This window comes from Staurois parvus, unplaced genomic scaffold, assembly GCF_062004578.1.
Source record: "Staurois parvus isolate SC_StPar_1 unplaced genomic scaffold, SC_StPar_1.0 ptg000965l, whole genome shotgun sequence".
NCBI lineage: Eukaryota > Metazoa > Chordata > Amphibia > Anura > Ranidae > Staurois > Staurois parvus.
Window position 1 is genome coordinate 798,567 of NW_028318761.1, and position 14,653 is coordinate 813,219.

The window sequence follows — 14,653 nt, forward strand, 5'->3', positions numbered from 1 at the left end:
GTGACAGGGAAGCAGAGGGACTGGCAGGATCACCGGGGATCTCACACAAAGGAAGCAATACAGAGAGAAGAGGAGATGTCTTCATACCAGGACATGGGACAGCCGGCACAGATCAGGAATAGGACATTGACCCCCCCAAGCCATTTCTGACACTTTGTTTCCATGTAACATCCAGTATTTTTGCTAGAAAATGTCTTTGAACCCGCAGTGCTCATGCGCTGGGCCGGGACAGGTTATGTGCTGACCGCGTTCTGCATGTCCTCCACCATCCGAGATAAATGAAGCAAGTGGGGCAGAGGAGGGGTCCTGGAAACAGCAGCACTAGCTGGGGGAACACAAGATGTACAGTCGGTGCTAATGGTGAAAAAGAAGCCCACACAGCAGCCTCGGTCAGACCACCAGTCCCCTCTTCTGCAGTGAACTCCTCCAGCCACGATGGTGCCGGTGCACAAAGCCACAACACACAGCAGCCCACTGTTGTGGGCTTTTGGAATCATGTCAAAAATATGACTTTTATCAAGACATAATGTTATATAGCAAACAGCTCAGCAGAACCGGATGTTAAGAGTTAATTTTGTCTTGGTTAAACCTTCAAGAATTCTAGTTAAAGAACTGAAGAGAACAGGGAATTAAGACTTTTCCAAGACAATGGGATTGTTTAAACTGTCCACAAGGACTATTTGTATATGGAAGTGAGAAGAATGCATCTACAGAAAGTCAAACACATAGGACTCTGACTTGTAAACATTTCAACAATAATGAGACGGGAACTCAACTGTTTGAAAGCTTAACCAAAACCTGTAGAGTGTGATGAACCAACAAACCTCTGAAACTATTACTATCTACTATTGTTCACCAAGGGTGAAAGCATTAACAATTGTTTACCATGAGTCCGATACAAGGGCTAGGCAAACAGAGATTTTTTTTCCCTACACAGAGGAAATGTTGATGCTGAAACCAAGGGGTGAAATTCAGGACATTTAAGTTTAAAAGTTCACTGTATATCATTACAAAAATGTACTACAAAAACAGATTATAAATAATATATCCTTACATAAACCACCACAACATAAATTTGGAGGCACTGCTGAGATCCATAGAAATCGTACCATAACACAAAACGCACTGGTGATTGTATATTTGTACACTTTATCAAACATATATTTTGTATCAAAATGGCATCCAGTAATCATGGATCCACCTCTTCCAAGCATAACGAGGAAAATATGGCGGCTCAAGGCATTGAGCAGGAAGTTATGAAGCCAGCCCGGAAAGCTGCCGGTGCTTGGCAGAAGTATGTTGAAAATGAAGTAATAAATTATCTCCGCAAGAAATTGAATTTGGGGGATAGCAATAATGAATTTGTGGATGAAGAGAAAGAGCAGGCCATGGGCACCTTTGAGGACCTGTTTAACCAAAAGGGCCAGGTTGTTGGGTTTTTAATGGCATTTGCTGGAGCAGAAAGTGATAGAGGCCGTGACAGACTTCTCCTAGAAGCTTGGCCCATGTTATGGTTCATGACCGCTGGAGCTGCCCAGCAGACCAGGATTCTAAGGGAAGAGTTGTCAGAGGCCCGCCTCTTGTTAGAAAGCAAAAATCAGGACATTGAGTCTTTGAAAGGGAAGCTTGGTCATGCCGGTATTCGTTTAGACGAATCCGAGAAACATTATGATAGATTGGTCGGAGACTTTCGAAGTGCTCAGGACCTGTATGAAAGAAACTTTCAGGAATTAAAACAACTTGAAAAGAAGTATCAGGACTTGAAAGATGAGGTGGAGTACTTCAGATCAGAGAGGTTATCTCCTGTCAAAATTAAAGTTCACCCAGGGGATAAGCATGACCAGTCAGAACTTACCTTGATAAAATCTGAGCAGAAAACTCTGGAGGAGCAGATTATAAGGTTGACGGCCCAAATAAATTCTGGGGTCCAAAGACGGACCAACCCAGTCAAGCCAGAGGCTGATGAGCGGAGATACCCGCATCACAGCGAAGTATCTGATAGTGAGTCAGGGTCAGAATATAGGTCACCTCCTAGGCTTTCAAGATACACTCCAGAGCGCTCTGAAGAAAAATATGAGGTTTCATATAGGCAGGAAGGGAAATCCCAGGGGTCATTCAGGAGATATGACACCCCAAAGGTCATTAAGTTCCTGAAGGACACTGTTCCTATGTTTTCTAAGAAAGGGTCCCTTGAAATCACCGAACACATGAAAACATATGAACAGACGTTAGAGATTCTGGGCATTAGAGATGACCACACCAAAATAGAATTGCTGCCATGGGTGTTTGAGGAGAAATACCGGCAATTCTTTGAGACCTTGAGGGCCTATTCCAATCAGTCTTGGAGAGAGGTTAAACATAAGTGCCACATGGAATTTGGGCCTTATAAAACTGTAACCTCTGCCAAGGCTGCGGCCTACAATTTAAAGTGTGGTCCTCACCAAAGCCCTGCAGAATTTCTGGCTGTCCTCAGAAATGCCTATTTCCTGGCTGAAAAGGATCCCAATCCTAACCAGCCAGAATTCAAGACACTATTCTATGAAGCATTACCTGCTTACATAAAATTGGGACTTGCAAAGGATTACAGAAAGGGATGCTCTCTTGATTGGTTGGTGAGAGAGAGTGACTATTTATTCTCGATCCAACAGTCCAGTGAGGGCGGGATAAAAAGAGAACCTAAAAATAGCCCCAAGATAGTAGCAGCCACTACCGTTTCCCCTCCAAATCCAAATGTGCAGGCAGAGAAGAAATCATATGCGGAAGTAGTCCGTGGGGGTAAAACCAATGGTTCCCCTAGATTTGTACCTCAAACCCAGCAAGTGAAGGAGGTCCATAACTTTGCACCCCAAAACCAGTGGGTGAGAAAGGATAGACAAAAGCCAGGGAACTACGGTAGTGGAAGTGAGAAGAATAAAAAGTATGGTAAGGGCCAGTACAGTGATGAAAATCAAAGGAGGCAATGGTATCCTCAGAGGTTCTATTATCCTCGCCAAAACCAACATGGGAATTTTTATGGGAACCCCAATTTCAACAGGAACCATAATTATAATAAGAACCCCAATTTTAATAAGAACTCCAACTTCCAAAGATTTCCTCCACGCCAAGAACACCCTCAAGCTCAAAGGGGGGATACAGTACCCCAGGCTCCCTTTAATAACAGGGAGACCCCAAAACCTCAGAGAGAACAATGGCGTCGGGATCAGAGCAGTAGTTCTGACTCTGAGTCTCATTACCAGTCTCGTCCAAAATACAAGCGCAAGTATAGGAAAAGGGAGAATCAACAGAATGACTCCTCTGAGCGTATTGGACAAATAGAGGCACAGGTCAGCAAAATGGCTGAACAAATGGACAGGCTTGTCACTCAATTTCCATCCAATCCTTTTTTAGGAGCAGCTCCTGTGACCAACCAAGGGTCACAGAATTAACAGGCAACCAAGCCTTAAACCAACAGGGGAGGACACTGAGTCAAATGACAGGAGATGTGTGCCCCGTCCCTGACACGCCTACTAATAGAGAATCTAGTTCTCAGGCAAAGGGGGACCAGTTGTTGGTTATTAATGATTCTCCTGTTTTTCAGTGTCCATCTATTGCCCCTAATATAGTCGCGGCATCGGAAGTCGTCGGGATTGACAAGCCAGACGGAGCACCAACTTCTAGTTGTGCTTCTGTCTTGAGACAGTCCAAGAATCCCACCAGGGAGGATAAGGGTAATGTGTCCACCACATGCGGTGAGATAAGAGCTAGTCATAGGTCATTGAAGGGCCCACAGATCTTCAACCACACCAATTTCATGTGTGAGCTGACTGAATCTGATGGGAGATATTATGCCACAGTACAGGTGCAGGATGCCAGTGATCTTCCTATTGTCGGCTTAATAGACACTGGATCCCAAGCAACCATCATGTCACAGGAACATTTTGACAAAGTGGCGAATGTCATGCTCACCAAGCCGAGACTTAAAAGCTTTGACAGCTCATTGATTGGTGTAGGTGGAGACCCGTTACAAGTCACGGGTACCGCCTGGCTTAAACTGAAACTGGGTAATAAGGAACTGAGACACCCCGTCATCATTGCTAGCATATCACAGCACCACATGATAATTGGGATGGACTTCCTAAAAAGGCTGAACACCATAGTTGACTGTGTGAACCAAGTCCTGTGGTCACAGGTAAATACCCCAATTAAATATGGGAAACTTAAAACTCCCCATTCCCGACAACACTGCCACCTGGTGGAAGAAAGGCCTGGATCATTAGAAATCCATTTCAGGAACAGCCAACTTCCTGATGTAACGGTTATCAAACCTGATGACCATAACCCTATCAGAAGAGATGAGGAACACATTTTTAGAATTCCCCAAGATAAAATAAAAGATATTTCCCTCCAAGATGACATCCTTACGATATCTTTTCATCAGGAGGATAAACCAAGAAAAGGGGGAGATCATACCCAATTCTTGACAGGTATTGAAAGGGTTAACAGCGACTTGTTTATCCCCATCCGGATAAATGGTCTTAATAGGTCAAAATATGCCAAACTAGATTTGAGACAGGAACACAGCTTTGTAAGCCATGGGTTGATAAAACACCTGACCGAAATGGAAATGATCCGTTTCTCCACACCTCAGCGTCATTGGATTTCAGACTCCCTTGATGACTCTGATGATCACAATTCAATGGCTAGGTGTCTATTAAACATCACTGTAGGAAACAAAACAGCCACCCATGTGTTCCTAGTCTTGGATAATCCCCAAACTAAAATTTATTTTGGCAACGATATATTACATCGCTTTGCAATGCAAGTCGACCTAATTAATGACTGTTTATGGAGTCGACTAAAGGGGGACCCCGAAAAATACCAAAATCTGGACTTAGCTTTAAAATCCCAGCAACAGATGTCTTATGCTGTTGAAGTCCAGGTAGCCCAAAAGATTACAATTCCTAAGGGCATAAATAATTTCATACTCCCCATCCAAGTTAAAAAGGGACATAGACTGAAGGGGTCAGATGCATTAGTATGCCTCTCCCATAAAATGCAGGGGGAGGGACTGAACATTACACACACGCCCCTAGTCAACACACATCAATCCCCGATGTACATTTACGTACATAATCTGTCCAATCAGGACATCGTCTTACCCAAAGAGACCCTTATTGGTCTAGCGGTAGAGACTGAATATTATACCTTTGGGGTTACTAACCAGGTGATTGGACTCATCCCCGATGAATATTTGTCGGAGGAACAATTAATTGAACAAACATTCCATTCATTACCAGAGGGTATTTTCACCATAGAGTCCATTTATCCATTCGATTCTAAAGATGGCACCTGTCGAATCGAAGAGACATCAATTGTCTTTGATCACCCAATCAAAGAACAAGAGTACCCCAAAGAACCTGGATGGCAGGAGAACACACACACACATCACATACCCAATGACCTCACCACGAAACTTGAAGAGGCATATGAGATAGGTCAGCCGGAAAGCTTTCCTGGACTCAAGGAGTTAGTGGAAGAGATGGTGGCCCTCGCCGACGCGTGTGCCAGTGATCTCGACCGACAATTGCTCCGAGAGCTTCTCCTTGAATTCCAAGAGATCTTTGCCAAGGATTCTTACGATTGTGGGACTACTGACCTACACATCGCTAGGATCCAAACAGATCCAGATGCCCCACCAGTATTTGTAAGACAGTATAGGTTACCATTAGCTTCCTATGAATCTCTAGCTGAGATTATCAGGAAGTTACATGAAAGGGGTATAATTAGGCCCATCCACAGCTCCTACAACCACCCGATCCTGGGTATTTTAAAACCCAATGGACAATGGCGTTTATGCGCTGATCTCCGTCAGCTGAACAAACGTGTGTACATGTCAGGATGGCCTGTCCCATACATAGACCAGTGTCTCGCCCAGCTCCAAGGATCCCAAGTTTTCACAGCTTTGGATTGTGCACAGGGGTATTGGACCATAAAGGTGAGTGAGGGAGACCAATACAAACTGGCCTTCAGTTTTGGGAATCGACAATATTGTTGGGTACGAATGCCTTTCGGATTCATAAATTCCGGACATGAATTTGCTGTGTTCATGCACAAGGCCATGCCAGACGCCTTCGAAAGGGGGACGTTGGCATATGTGGACGATATCCTGATCAAAAGTACTGATATGGCCAAACACATTACAGAACTTCGGCACGTCCTGGGCCAATTAAAAGCAGCAGGAGTAAAACTGTCCTTACAAAAAGCCCAGTGGTGTCGCACGAAGGTAAACTTCCTAGGCCATGAAGTTACTGCTGAAGGTTTGAACCCACAAAAGAAGAAAGTTGAGGCGGTTCTGAATTGTAAAGTCCCTATTAACCTTAAAGAATTGAGATCCTTCCTAGGTATGGTAAACTACTCGCGTAAGTTTATTGATAATTACGCCGAGATAAGCAAGCCACTGCTTCACCTACTGAAGAAGGATGTCGAATGGTCGTGGGGTAAGAAACAGGAGGACGCCATGAAGGAATTAAAGGAACGTCTCACACAAGCCCCGTGTCTCGGATATCCCGAAGGGGGTAAAAATTTCTATCTAGAGACAGGGTTTACGCAGGTAAGTATGAGTTCTGTTCTTTACCAGAAACGTGATGATGTCAGTAAGGTGATTGCCTATGCCAGTAAAACTTTGTCCCCGGTTGAAGTAAAGTTCAGTGACTGTGAAAAAGCTCTATTGTCCACCGTGTGGGCATTACAGAATTTCCGCAGTTACATTCAGGGAGAGAGAATCATTGTTGAAACGGCACACCAGCCTTTACAGTATTTAAAGAGTGAACGTATCAAGGGAGGAAATGTGTCTAATAGCCGCATCACTGCTTGGACGTTGTCTTTGCAAGGGTGGCCTCTTGAAATTCGGTACAAACAGAACAAGGAAAGTCCAGTAGCCCAGGGCCTAGCCGAGCTCCATGATTGTTCCGCAACTACGCCTGCTATGGAAGGCCCGGACACTGACTTTCTGGAAGAACAACTGTTCTCTCCCTACAAGGTTTATGATGAAGAATACTGTAAACAGCTGCCGTGTGTATATGTGGATGGTTGTGCTTTTCATCACAAGGATGGGGAACAGCTCCAACTAGTGGCAGGTATTGGAATCGTTTGGACCCAAGGTGTCACCCCAATTTCTGTGGGATACAAACTTGGACCAAAAAGCAGTCAGGTTGCTGAACTTACTGCAATTCTTAGAGCAGTTGAGATGGCTATAGAGTTCAACATCAGAGAGTGTGCCATCATAACCGATTCCAATTATGTCAGGAATAGTTTTGTGGAGTATTTTCCTAGGTGGAAGCGAAACAACATGAACAAGAGTAATCACAAACCCGTGAAACATGGTAAGCTCTTTTGTCACATCGATGAACTGGTAAGGTTCAATGATCTCACCCTGCACTTCAAGAAGACCAAAGGCCACTCCAAGGTTCTAGGTGCCGAGAAAGAAGGGAACGATCTGGCCGATTCTCTAGCCAAGGAAGGGGCAATCACCGGTGAACTGTTAGACATTGATCAATTTTTAGGTACCGTACAGGTTGAAGCTGTCACCAGGCAACAGGCCAGAACAGCTGGTGATCCGAATGCATTACAGTGGAGTCACGATTCTCCTAGTGAGGATTTAATTACTGCCCAAAAAGAAGACCCAATAATTGGCTTGTTTTATAGTCATATAGAAGATCCCAACCAAAATCCCATAAATAAGGAAGTATATAGTGGGAAGGAGGATTTACGTATCTTAATGAAATCCAAATCCCAATTCTCTTTATACCAGGGATTGTTGATACGAACCTCAAAGGGTGGCGTACAACAATGGGTCGTCCCACTTAAATTTAGAGGTTTGATGCTACAGCATGCCCATGATGCTCCCACTTCCGGTCATCGTGGAGAGAAGATCACGTATGAGATCCTGCGGGATTATGCCTACTGGCCTCATATGTTACGTGATGTGAAGGAATACTGCCAAGGTTGCCTAATATGTCCCCAATTTCAACCTACCAAGCCAACTCACAGAGCACCTCTCCAGAAGAGGGGGATATGTATGCCTTGGTCAGACCTTCAGATGGATTTTATTGGGCCAGTAACAAAATCTTCACGAGGAAATCGGTATATGTTAACAGTTACATGTTTATTCACCAAGTATGTCGAATGTATACCAGCACCAAATAATAGCTCCGAGACATGTGCTGCATTGCTAATAAATCATGTATTTTCTCGTTTTGGTTTACCTCAGAGGATAGAGTCTGATAGAGGATCGCACTTCACTAGCGAAGTGATGGCCAAATTGTGGAAAATTTTGGGGGTTAAAAGGAAATTGCATATCGCCTATCGGCCAGCCTCTAGTGGTGGTGTAGAACGATACAATCAGACCATCGTTAACGTCCTTAAGAAATTTGTTAAGGAAACAGGCAAGGACTGGGATGTTAAACTTCCGCTGGTCCTGATGGCGTTGAGGGCTACTCCGAATACAGTTACAAAAATGTCATCTTTTGAACTGATGACAGGTAGACGGATGGTACTGCCCCAGCACTTATTGTATCGCACTACAGATCAAAATTTGATCAATGCTACCACCACCCACCAGTACATAGAGGATTTACGTAAACATCTGCAATATGCTTTTGCCTTTGCCCAGCGAAATTTGGAAAGAGCTGCAACTAGTGCTAAGACATACTATGATCTCAAAACCTCCAAGAAGGAATATGAGATTGGTGACAAGGTCTATCTATACAACTTTGCAAGAGACCAGATCAAGGAACGGAAATTCCTTCCATCTTGGAAAGGTCCGTTCTCTATCATTGATAAAATCTCTCCGGTCGCATATAAATTGCAGGTTACCCGGTATGGTGAAATCAGTGATAGATGGGTGCACATCAATCAATTACGTGCTTGCCATCCGAAGTCTCAATTGCAGTTGTTGGAAGACTGAACCCACCAATTCCTATCTGGAGATATTGAGATCATTATTAAATTTCCTTTAAACATATAATTCATCTTTTGCCTTACAGGATCCAGTAACATAATTTTATGTATATCCATTACTCAAACTGTTCATTTTAATAATTTAGGAAGGAAGGCCCAGACTATGACCAGACCGGCGATCGGAGGTGTCAATGACCGGACCCTAGAAGGAAGCTATAATGTCCTGTGGGAAAGACCAGATGCCAGAGATCGATCCGGAGACGATAACCTGATGTCCCAGGCCACCAAGGGCCAGTCCAGAGGAAAAGACCCGCCTAGGAGACCGTCTAAGAGACCTGTCGTGCGGAGGACCCATGGACCCCAAGGTGGATGTGTCAGGCCAGGCCGGCCTCATCACAAGACCAGGATCGTCATCGGAAGTGTCCATCTAAAGACGCCGAGTCAAGTTGAGGAACAACCAGCATGACCGCTGCCATTTTATCATCGGAAATTTTTTTTTTTATTATTTCATTCCCTTCACCGGAGAAGACGAACAATCACCCTAGCCAAAAGCCTCACTCATGTTTTTCGATACAGACACCCCTATACACGTGCCTGTACCCCAAAAACAAAGGGGGATTTTGTTGTGGGCTTTTGGAATCATGTCAAAAATATGACTTTTATCAAGACATAATGTTATATAGCAAACAGCTCAGCAGAACCGGATGTTAAGAGTTAATTTTGTCTTGGTTAAACCTTCAAGAATTCTAGTTAAAGAACTGAAGAGAACAGGGAATTAAGACTTTTCCAAGACAATGGGATTGTTTAAACTGTCCACAAGGACTATTTGTATATGGAAGTGAGAAGAATGCATCTACAGAAAGTCAAACACATAGGACTCTGACTTGTAAACATTTCAACAATAATGAGACGGGAACTCAACTGTTTGAAAGCTTAACCAAAACCTGTAGAGTGTGATGAACCAACAAACCTCTGAAACTATTACTATCTACTATTGTTCACCAAGGGTGAAAGCATTAACAATTGTTTACCATGAGTCCGATACAAGGGCTAGGCAAACAGAGATTTTTTTTCCCTACACAGAGGAAATGTTGATGCTGAAACCAAGGGGTGAAATTCAGGACATTTAAGTTTAAAAGTTCACTGTATATCATTACAAAAATGTACTACAAAAACAGATTATAAATAATATATCCTTACATAAACCACCACAACACCACCACTGCAGCATCCCTCACCTCCATCACAGACATCTTCTCAGGAGGACACACTCGGAGACCCATTTTCCTCCGTCCCAGGATGAGCCCCAGCAGACGTCACCAGGTGAACAATGACAATTCTCTCCATATCCTGGATCACCCGGGGGGTATTGGTAGTGCAGCCTTCCCAGGGTCCTCCATGGACAGATACATGGCTGAATGAACTGAACTAGTCTTGAGGCAGAATAGATCCATATAACCACCCCCCCAGCACAACCTGCTCCATATTCAGGACATGAAGTGCTTAGAGCCAGATTCTCCACCATACTGCAGCAGGAACTCTAAAACTTGTGCCATGATAACCACAAACATCAAAAGTGATATACAAACTATAGGAGAAGGATTGGACGCTATAGAAACCAAAATGGATGGGGCTGTGAAACGCGTGAACCAGAACTCTAACCTGATTTCCACGCTACAAGACCAATTAGTAGTGAAGAACAAAAACCAAAGCGCACCAACCTTGTGCATTCCCACAGTAAGCAAATGGTAAATGTATTGAATGAAATCTACTCACAAAAGTGGCCATATTTACTGAATTATTAATATCGTTTGTCATTTTATAATGATCATTGTAAGAAGGAATGTATACTTGTAAGTAATTGAGGGTATTTGTACTCTGCTTTCCTTCTCTTTTCATAATATATGGTGTTTTTGGAACGTAGAGTTCCTTTTTAAGGTTATTGGCCCTTTAAAATATTATTAGATGAAATATTGCCCATATCGAGTTGTTTATGTTATTTTATAATTGCATCAGATTAGTATGGAATTGAGGCTGTTTGTCTTAATATTGTAATTGTATATGAATTGTTCTGGTAATTTGTCCTCGGGTGAGCGGGGTATAAATTGCTGGCTTGTGTATGTAGTGACGTTCATCCTTCTGCTCCATGAAGACATCGAGTGACGAAACGCGTAGGATAGAGCTTTGGACTGATGTCCCTACGTTCTGTAAGCAGCTCCAGCTTTTTAGAGGGTTTAATGTTTATGCGGTTCATGCTGATGTCGGCTATGACACCTTACCATGTGAGTGGTTCAGATATGTTTTAATATAAATAAACCAGATATACAGTATTACACTATCGCCTGCTTGGTTTCTCTTCCCTTTGAGCCTATGTAGGAGGAGCTGGATATATTGGAGAGTCTTGTTGCCGTGGTTTCCTGTCTGCAGATCATTGCTCCCAAAGCAAAGGGGTTGGATATATTGGAGAGTCTTGTTGCCGTGGTTTCCTGTCTGCAGATCATTGCTCCCAAAGCAAAGAGGAGTTGGATATATTGGAGAGTCTTGTTGCTATGGTTTCCTGTCTGCAGATCATTGCTCCCAAAGCAAAGAGGAGTTGGCTATATTGGAGAGTCTTGTTGCCGTGGTTACCTGGCTGCAGATCATTGCTCCCAAAGCAAAGAGGGATTGGTTATATTGGAGAGTCTTGTTGCTCCCAGAGCAAACATGCAATTTGCTAGTTAAGTGTTCCTGCATGGCGACCACTTCCTGTTATCTCACATATATATTCTTATTATTATAGCCACATTTACCCCCCTAACTCCTCCCACAGTTCTTACACGACATAGACAGTAATATACAGAAACGTGCGGATTGTTCCCGATTGGTGGGCTATTACTTTGTGGAACGTTTCCCCGAATGGTTCATGAAATATCGCCATTTTTGTGGTGACATTTTCCCATAGGAATGAATGGCGGAATGTTCAAAACTAGAGTGTGAGCTGAAAAATCAGGACATGATTTGTAAACTGCCATCACTCCCTCATTTTCAAGCCCACCTACACAAATCTTATATTAAAACGTTCAGCTAACCCTGCTGCCACTACAAATGTCCACAGCTAAGCAATAGTCCTGATAGTTTTCACAATATGACCATTTGTTTGCAACTCACGCCGCCCATTGACATTCCTTGAAACTCCACTCTAGCCACCTCAAATTTGAAGGGCAATTTCTAAACTGCGACAATATCGCATGCAGCGCTATAAAAAGTATAAAATAACATATGCAGTAATAGGTGGTGAACTACTAGTGCTTAGTAGTGATTTATAAGTGTCCACATAGTATAATGCAGTAGTCTCAATAAACTGTGCAGGACGTGATGAACTCCGTGCTGTGAAGTGTTTAATACTATGCACTCACCAGAAAGCGCATAAAAAGCGCATTTGAGTTGTCAGACCACTCCTGGTCCCAGAAAAGTTGAACCTGTATGGATCATCTGGCAAGCTGTCACTCTGTCACTTCTTGGCCAGCAGGGGGATTCCCGACATCCAGAAACCCTTATAGGGCTAATCCAGGTTCCTTAACCAGGGCACTCATATGAAGTATCCACCTTAAGAGAGGGGGGGCTTGACCAGAAAGCCCACCCCAAAAAATACTGATAGTGTAGTATGTTCCAAAAAGGTTCTTTATTGAAGATAATGTAAACACAGGTCACTCACAGGATTTCCCAGATTCAAAGATGGCCGCCGGCCTCCACGAGGTACGGAACGGCGTGACGTCACCGGCTAGGCTCCACTCTGACGCGTTTCGTGCGGACGAGCACGTTATCAAAGGGAGCGAGCACTAGCCGGACAAACCTATATATACTGTTCCACGCGCATGCGCGGTGGAACAAAAAAGCCGGTGACGCCATTTTGGCCTGCTCGCGCATGCGCAAAGCATGCGATAGCGGCCATTTTCTTGGTTATCACGGCTCAGGGTAGGCGACTGTTATGCATTGCAGAAGATCTCTCTCACCTGCCCTGTCATAACAACGACAGGTATAACGGGGGCGGCAGACAGTGAATATAACCGCATATACTGACCATAGGGAATGTAATATGTATTATTAGACTGTCCCTAACTCTCTTCCAATCGAGTTTGGTAGGGGTACAGTTGAATTCACTGGGTAAAGGCTAATTTAATAGCACCTATTGCACTGCCCTAAATATATATTTAAATAAGGCCAGACATCAATCGAATTCAACGAAAAATTAATACCTGCTAAAAAAACAATGCCTAAAAACACCCCCCTGAGCCTTGATGTTTTATATTACACATATTACATATACATGGAGTAAAAACTATAAAAGATACATGAAAAGTATATAAACATGTAAAAATATGCAAGTAGTGTAAATTGAAGTTAAAACATTGTAAAAATGATTAAAACCATATCAACTTGTATCAATAAAACAATTAATGTCAAGGTCTACATTCAAGCCTTGAGGGAAAAAAGACTGTAACTCATAAATCCACTTAGTTTCCAGTTTGGAAACCGATCTCTTTTTATAGGTGCCCCTCCAATATGGTTTCACGATATCTATCGCAGCAAATTTTAGGCATTTGGGATTATTGTTATGGCACAACCTGTAGTGTAAAGATAGTGAGTGGTCCTTGAAACCCTTTTTAATTTTTTTTAGGTGCTCACGCAGTCTGTCCCGTAACCTTCTTGTAGTCCTCCCCACATATTGTTTCCCACAGCCGCACTCTAATAGGTAAACAACATATGTGCTATTACAGGTGATGGTACTTTTAATTTCATAGGTTCTGTTGGTAATATTAGAGGCAAAAGTCTTCACCGGTCTTTTATGTGTGCCATTGTTAACACACATCATGCACCTGTTACATGGATAAAAGCCTTTATGCCCAAAATTAAAGGTTACATTTTTTGGGGGGTTCACAATGTTGGGGGCTAGAGACAACCTAAGTGGTGGTAAGTAAGACAACCTAAGTAGTTCTTTTGAATGACCCAATATTGGGAAAAGAATTACCTAACCGCCCGGAGATTATTTTCCGGAGAGCACCACCACTTAGGTTGTCTCTAGCCCCCAACATTGTGAACCCCCCAAAAAATGTAACCTTTAATTTTGGGCATAAAGGCTTTTATCCATGTAACAGGTGCATGATGTGTGTTAACAATGGCACACATAAAAGACCGGTGAAGACTTTTGCCTCTAATATTACCAACAGAACCTATGAAATTAAAAGTACCATCACCTGTAATAGCACATATGTTGTTTACCTATTAGAGTGCGGCTGTGGGAAACAATATGTGGGGAGGACTACAAGAAGGTTACGGGACAGACTGCGTGAGCACCTAAAAAATATTAAAAAGGGTTTCAAGGACCACTCACTATCTTTACACTACAGGTTGTGCCATAACAATAATCCCAAATGCCTAAAATTTGCTGCGATAGATATCGTGAAACCATATTGGAGGGGCACCTATAAAAAGAGATCGGTTTCCAAACTGGAAACTAAGTGGATTTATGAGTTACAGTCTTTTTTCCCTCAAGGCTTGAATGTAGACCTTGACATTAATTGTTTTATTGATACAAGTTGATATGGTTTTAATCATTTTTACAATGTTTTAACTTCAATTTACACTACTTGCATATTTTTACATGTTTATATACTTTTCATGTATCTTTTATAGTTTTTACTCCATGTATATGTAATATGTGTAATATAAAACATCA

The 14,653-nt window shown here is 42.9% G+C and overlaps 1 protein-coding gene across 1 annotated transcript in view; it reads right to left on the reverse strand.

The window, feature by feature from the left end:
* Positions 1 to 14,653, reverse strand: part of LOC149441617 (uncharacterized) — a 109,199-nt gene that overhangs the window by 83,712 nt on the left and 10,834 nt on the right. The gene's annotated exons all lie outside the window — the stretch shown is intronic.